This window comes from Arachis hypogaea, chromosome 12, assembly GCF_003086295.3.
Source record: "Arachis hypogaea cultivar Tifrunner chromosome 12, arahy.Tifrunner.gnm2.J5K5, whole genome shotgun sequence".
In the NCBI taxonomy this organism is placed as follows: Eukaryota; Viridiplantae; Streptophyta; class Magnoliopsida; order Fabales; family Fabaceae; genus Arachis; species Arachis hypogaea.
The window spans coordinates 46,737,585-46,743,957 of NC_092047.1; the positions used below are offsets into that span (position 1 = coordinate 46,737,585).

At 36.8% G+C, this 6,373-nt stretch overlaps 1 non-coding gene across 1 annotated transcript; it reads right to left on the minus strand.

The window, feature by feature from the left end:
• Positions 1–5,871: 5,871 nt before the first annotated feature.
• Positions 5,872–5,979, minus strand: LOC112731732 (small nucleolar RNA R71). The gene has a single exon (XR_003167496.1). It is a non-coding gene; the product is annotated as a small nucleolar RNA R71 (small nucleolar RNA).
• Between the last annotated feature and the right edge of the window lie 394 nt (positions 5,980–6,373).

Below are 6,373 nucleotides of genomic sequence, written 5' to 3' on the forward strand. Positions count from 1 at the left end.
ATTTTCTAAAGCAGAATGACTTAAAGGATGGAAAAGGAAACATACAAAAATGGAAGGAGAAAGCAAAACGGAGCTTTGAAGGAAACTGGTATTCACGCGATCGCATGGATGACGCGATCGCGTGTCAAGCACGAATCAGCAGCGACGCGGTCGCATGACTGACGCGACCGCGTGCCTTAAGCAGAACGCACATGACGCGGTCGCATGACTGACGCGACCACGTGGCAAGGAAAAGCTCCGAATGACGCGACCGCGTGACCCACGCGTCCACAGAGGCCACGCACCAGAAATTACAGAATACGCCCCCAGCGAATTCTGAAGCCCTTTTTGGCCCAGATCCAAGTACAGACAGCAGAGACCAGAGGTTATAAAGTGTGGGAATGCTTCCATTCAAGGAGAGCTCGCCAATTTCTAGTTTTTATGATTTAGATTTAGTTTAGAGAGAGATTCTCTCTCTCTTAGGATTTAGGACTTCTTCTTGTTTTGGGAGTAACTCTGGATCCAGGTTTTAATGTTCTTTTATTTTAGTTTTACTTTTATTTATTTATTCCAACATTTGAATTGATTATTATAATTTGATTTATGAATTCTTCCACGTCACAGATTGTTCTTTGAATTAATGATATTTGAGGTATTTTCAGTTTATGATTGTTCTCTTTGATTTAAGTTGCCATTGCTTCCCATCTAAGGACGCTTTTATCATTCCAGCAATTTTACTTTTTCCCCTTTTGGTTCTGGTTAAGAATTCAGTAACTCAACAGTTATTTAACTCAACATAATTAATAATCGTTATCTTGCTAATTGAGCTGAACTTAAGTAATCCCAACCTTTTCTTAGGAAATAAATAGGATTCGAAGGTCAACTAATTAGTCCCTTGACTCACCTTTGCTTCATAGGTTAACTAAGTGGAATTAAGATAAAACTTTCATTATTGTTGAGAGGGATAACTAAGTTGGACTTCTAATTTCTCTTATCTTGCCAAAAGTTGTTTTACAGTTATTATTTATTTTTAATTGCCATTTAATTCACTCGTCATTTGAATTACTTCCTTCTCACCTTCTAAACCCCGATTACAACCTTTATAACCAATAATAAGAACATACTTCCTCGCAGTTCCTTGAGAAGACGACCCGAGGTTTGAATACTCGGTTAACAATTTTTAAGGGGTTTGTTACTTGTGACACCCAAAACATTTGTACGAAAGGGATTTTTGTCGGTTTAGAAACTATATCTACAACGCGACTATTTTTATGACATTCTTTACTGGCAGAAATCACGATCGTCAGTGATAAACAATTTAAACATTGATCGAGGATAATTTGTTGGTTTAGAACTATACCTGCAACGCGATATTTTTTGTGAAAATTTTTACCGACATTTTTCTTCCGTCAAGTTTTTGGTGATTGATAAACCGCTGTTTTATCCATTATTCTCGCACTTATTCATATAATTCCAATGTTTTATGTTTTCCTTCCTAATTTTATGTTATGATTGAAAACATACTTCTATTGCCCTAAATTTTCTAATTTTGAATCCACTCTTATTACCATTCAATGCCGTGATATGTGTGTTAAGTGATTTCAGGTTTTCCAGGGCAGGAATGGCATAGAGGATGGAAAACAAAATGCTTAGGGTCACGGCCAAGACTCATAAGGTAGTTGTGTTCAAGAATCAACATACTGAACTAGGAGAATCAATAACACTATCTGAGTTCTGAGTTTCTATAGATGCCAATCATTCTGAACTTCAAAGGATAAAGTGAGATGCCAAAACTGTTCAGAAGCAAAAAGCTAATAGCCCCACTCATCTAATTAAGATTAATCTTCATAGATGTTTTTGGAAGTCATTGTATATTCTATTCTTTTTATCCTATTTGATTTTCAGTTGCTTGGGGACAAGCAACAATTTAAGTTTGTTGTTGTGATGAGCGGATAATTTATACGTTTTTTGGCATTGTTTTTAGTATGTTTTCAGTATGTTTTAGTTAGTTTTTATTATGTTTTTATTATTTTTTAAATAAAAATCACATTTCTGGACTTTACTATGAGTTTGTGTGTTTTTCTATGATTTCAGGTATTTTCTGGCTGAAATTGAGGGACTTGAGCAAAAATCTTATTCAGAAGCTGAAAAAGGACAGCAGATGCTATTGGATTCTGACCTCCCTGCACTTGAAGTGAATTTTCTGGAGCTACAGAAGCTCAATTGGCGCACTCTCAAATGCATTGGAAAGTATACATCCTGGGATTTCCAGCAATATATAATAGTCCATACTTTGCCCGAGATTTGATGGCCCGAACCGGCGTTCCAAGTTAGCATAGAAATTCTGGCGTCAAAACGCCAGAACTGGCATAAAAGCTGGAGTTAAACGCCCAAACTGGCACAAAAGCTGGTGTTTAACTCCAAGAAAAGTCTCTACACATGAAAGCTTCAATGCTCAGCCCAAGCATACACCAAGTGGGCTCGGAAGTGGATTCTGCATCATTTACTCATTTCTGTAAACCCTAGGTTACTAGTTTTCTTCAAATAGGACCTTTTGCTATTGTATTTACACACTTGATCATACTTTTCATCTTAGAAATTGTATGTTCACGCTTTAGTAGGCTGACCATTCGGCCATGCCTAGACCTTTAGTTCTTATGTATTTTCAACGGTAGAGTTTCTACACACCATAGATTAAGGTGTGGAGCTCTGCTGTTCCTCATGAACTAATGCAAAGTACTATTGTTTTTCTATTCAATTCATGCCTAATTATTCTCTAAGATATACACTCGTTCTTCAACCTGATGAAGGTGATGATCCGTGACACCCATCATCATTCTCACCTATGAACACGTGCCTGACAACCACCTCTGTTCTACTTGCAATAGCTTGAGTGCGTATCTCTTAGCCTCCTGATTCATGACGCATGGTTGCCTCGCCTGACAACCGAGCCTTCCATTCCATGAGATTAGAGTCTTCGTGGTATAGGCTAGAATCAATTGGCAGCATTCCTGAGATCCAGAAAGTCTAAACCTTGTCTGTGGTATTTCGAGTAGGATCTGGGAAGGGATGACTGTGACGAGCTTTAAACTCGCGATTGTTGGGCGTAGTGACAGACGCAAAAGGATCAATGGATCCTATTCCAACATGACCGAGAACCAACAGCTGATTAGTCGTGCGGTGATAGCGCATTTGGACCATTTTCACTGAGAGGACGGGAGGTAGCCATTGACAACGGTGAAACCCAACATAAGCTCGCCATGGAAAAGAGTATGAATGACTGGAAGAAGGCAATAGGAAAGCAGAAGTTCAGAAGGAACAAAGCATCTTCATACGCTTATCTGAAATTCCTACCAATGAATTACATAAGTATCTCTATCTTTATTTTATGTTTTATTCATCTTTTAATTATCAATTCTCCATAACTATTTGAATCCGCCTGACTGAGATTTACAAGATGACCATAGCTTGCTTCAAGCCGACAATCTCCGTGGGATCGACCCTTACTCACGTAAGGTTTATTACTTGGACGACCCAGTGCACTTGCTGGTTAGTTGTGCGGAGTTGTGACAAAGTGTTGAGATTACAATTGTGCGTACCATGATGTTGGCGCCATTGATGATCACAATTTCGTGCACCAAGTTTTTGGTGCCGTTGCTGGGGATTGTTCGAGTTTGGACAACTGACGGTTCATCTTGTTGCTCAGATTAGGTAATTTTATTTTATGTTTATGCTTTTTACCTTTTAATTTTCGAAAAATTTCAAAAAAAATATTTTTTATTTCTATTTTGTTCTTCAGAACTTTTAAGAATGAATTCTAGAGTTTCATGATGATTTGTTGAAGTTTGGCTGGCTGTGAAGCCATGTCTAATCTCTTGGACCGAGGTTTCAACTTATCATTACAAAAGCTTGATGATTTCTATCAATTTTGCTGTTGAAAGTAATGATCTGCTAAAGCTTGGCTGGCCATTGGCCATGTCTAGTGTTTTGGACCGAAGCTTTCACTGAAAGCTTGGCTGGCTAGTAAGCCATGTCTAATTCCTGGACCGGAGTTTTAGACTAACATTGCAATGATTCCTGGAATTCTCATTAAAAATTTTGAATCCCTTTATTTTCCTTTCAATATAATTTTTGAAAAGTCACAAAAAATTTTTTATAAAATCATAAAAATCAAAAATATTTTATGTATCTTAGTGTCAATTTTTAAGTTTGGTGTCAATTGCATGTCTTTCTTCTTCTTGCATTTTTTTGAATATATGTAATATGTTCTTTATTGATCTTCAAGCTGTTCTTGATGATTCCATAGCTCTGATCTTTAATTTCTCTTATTTTGTGTCTTTGTTGTTTCTCATATGCATTGTTTATTTGATCTTAGTTGCATCTTTTTTATTATTGTGCCTCATCATTAAAAATTCAAAAAAATTTTAAAATTGTGTCTTTTCAAGTCAATAACACAGAGAATTGATGATTCAGAACATTCAGCAGAGGAATCACACAGAAAAAGCTGGGCGTTCAAAACGCCCAGTGAAGAAGGAAAACTGGCGTTTAAACGCCAACCAGGGTACCTGACTGGGCGTTAAACACCCAAAAAGGTAGCATTTTGGGCGTTAAACGCCAGAATGGATGCCATTCTGGGCGTTTAACGCCAGGAGGACACTAGAAGGAAGATTTTGTTTTTAATTCAAATCTTTTTCAAATTTTCATAATTTTTCAAAATCAAATTTTCTTCAATTCATATGTTTTCAATCATATCTTTTCAAAATCAATTTCTTTTCAATTTTTTTATTTATTACTATTTTCGAAAATCCTTGCTACAATTAGTGATTTAACTCAAAATTTTCAAGTTGTTACTTGCCTATTAAGAAAAGATCACAAATTTTAATTCTAGAATCATATCTTTTAATTTCCTGTTGGTCAAGTAATCAACTTTAATTTTAAAAATTTCTCTTTTTAATTTGATTCTCAATCATATCTTTTCAATCATATCTTTTTCAAAATTAAGTTTCAATCATATCTTTTTGATTTCTAATTTCAAAATCTTTCTCAAAAATCACTTAATTTCTTTCCCAATCTTAGTTTTTGAAAATCATTTACCAAAATTTCAAAATTTCTCTTAATTATTTCAAAATCTTTTACTTTATTTTCGAAAATTCTTCCCCTCTTCTCACATCCTTCTATTTAAAGGACTAACACCTCTCCATTATCAACAATTCGAACTCTATCTCTCTTGATAAGTTCGAATTCTCTCTTCTCTACCTCATCCTTCTATTTTTATTTTCCTCTGACATCTCAAGGAATCTCTATACTGTGACATAGAGGATTCCATATTTTCTTCTCTTCCCTTTTCATTTGAGCAGGAGCAAGGACAAAGGCATTCTTGTTGAAGCTGATCCTGAACCTGAAAGGACCTTGAAGAGAAAGCTAAGAGAAGCTAAAGTACAACTCTTTATAGAGGACCTAACAGAACTTTTCAAACAAGAAGAAGCCATGGCAGCCGAAAACAACAACAATACCAACAATGCAAGGAAGGTGCTTGGTGACTTTACTGCACCTACTCCTGACTTCTATGGGAGAAGCATCTCAATCCCTGCCATTGGAGCAAACAACTTTAAGCTTAAGCCTCAATTAGTTTCTCTGATGCAACAGAATTGCAAGTTTCATGGACTTCCATTGGAAGATCCTCATCAGTTCTTAGCTGAATTCTTGCAAATCTGTGACACTATCAAGACCAATGGGGTTGATCCCGAGGTCTACAAGCTTATGCTCTTTCCCTTTGCTGTAAGAGACAGAGCTAGAACATGGTTGGATTCACAACCTAAGGAAAGCCTGAACTCTTGGGAAAAGCTAGTCAATGCCTTATTGGAAAAGTTCTTTCCACCTCAAAAATTGAGCAAGCTTAGAGTGGAAGTCCAAACCTTCAGACAGAAGGAAGGTGAATCCCTCTATGAAGCTTGGGAAAGATACAAACAATTGATCAGAAGGTGTCCTTCTGACATGCTTTCAGAATGGAGCATCATCGGTATCTTCTATGATGGTCTATCTGAACTGTCCAAGATGTCATTGGACAGCTCTGTTGGAGGATCTCTTCATCTGAAGAAGACGCCTGCAGATGCTCAGGAACTCATTGAAATGGTTGCAAATAACCAATTCATGTACACCTCTGAAATGAATCCTATGAATAATGGGACAAGTCAGAAGAAAAGAGTTCTTGAAATTGATACTCTGAATGCCATATTGGCTCAGAACAAAATATTGACTCAACAAGTCAATATGATTTCTCAAAGTCTATCTGGAATGCAAGCAGCAACAGGCAGTACCAAGGAAGCTTCATCTGAAGAAGAAGCTTATGATCCTGAGAACTCAGCAATGGAAGAGGTGAATTACATGGGAGAAC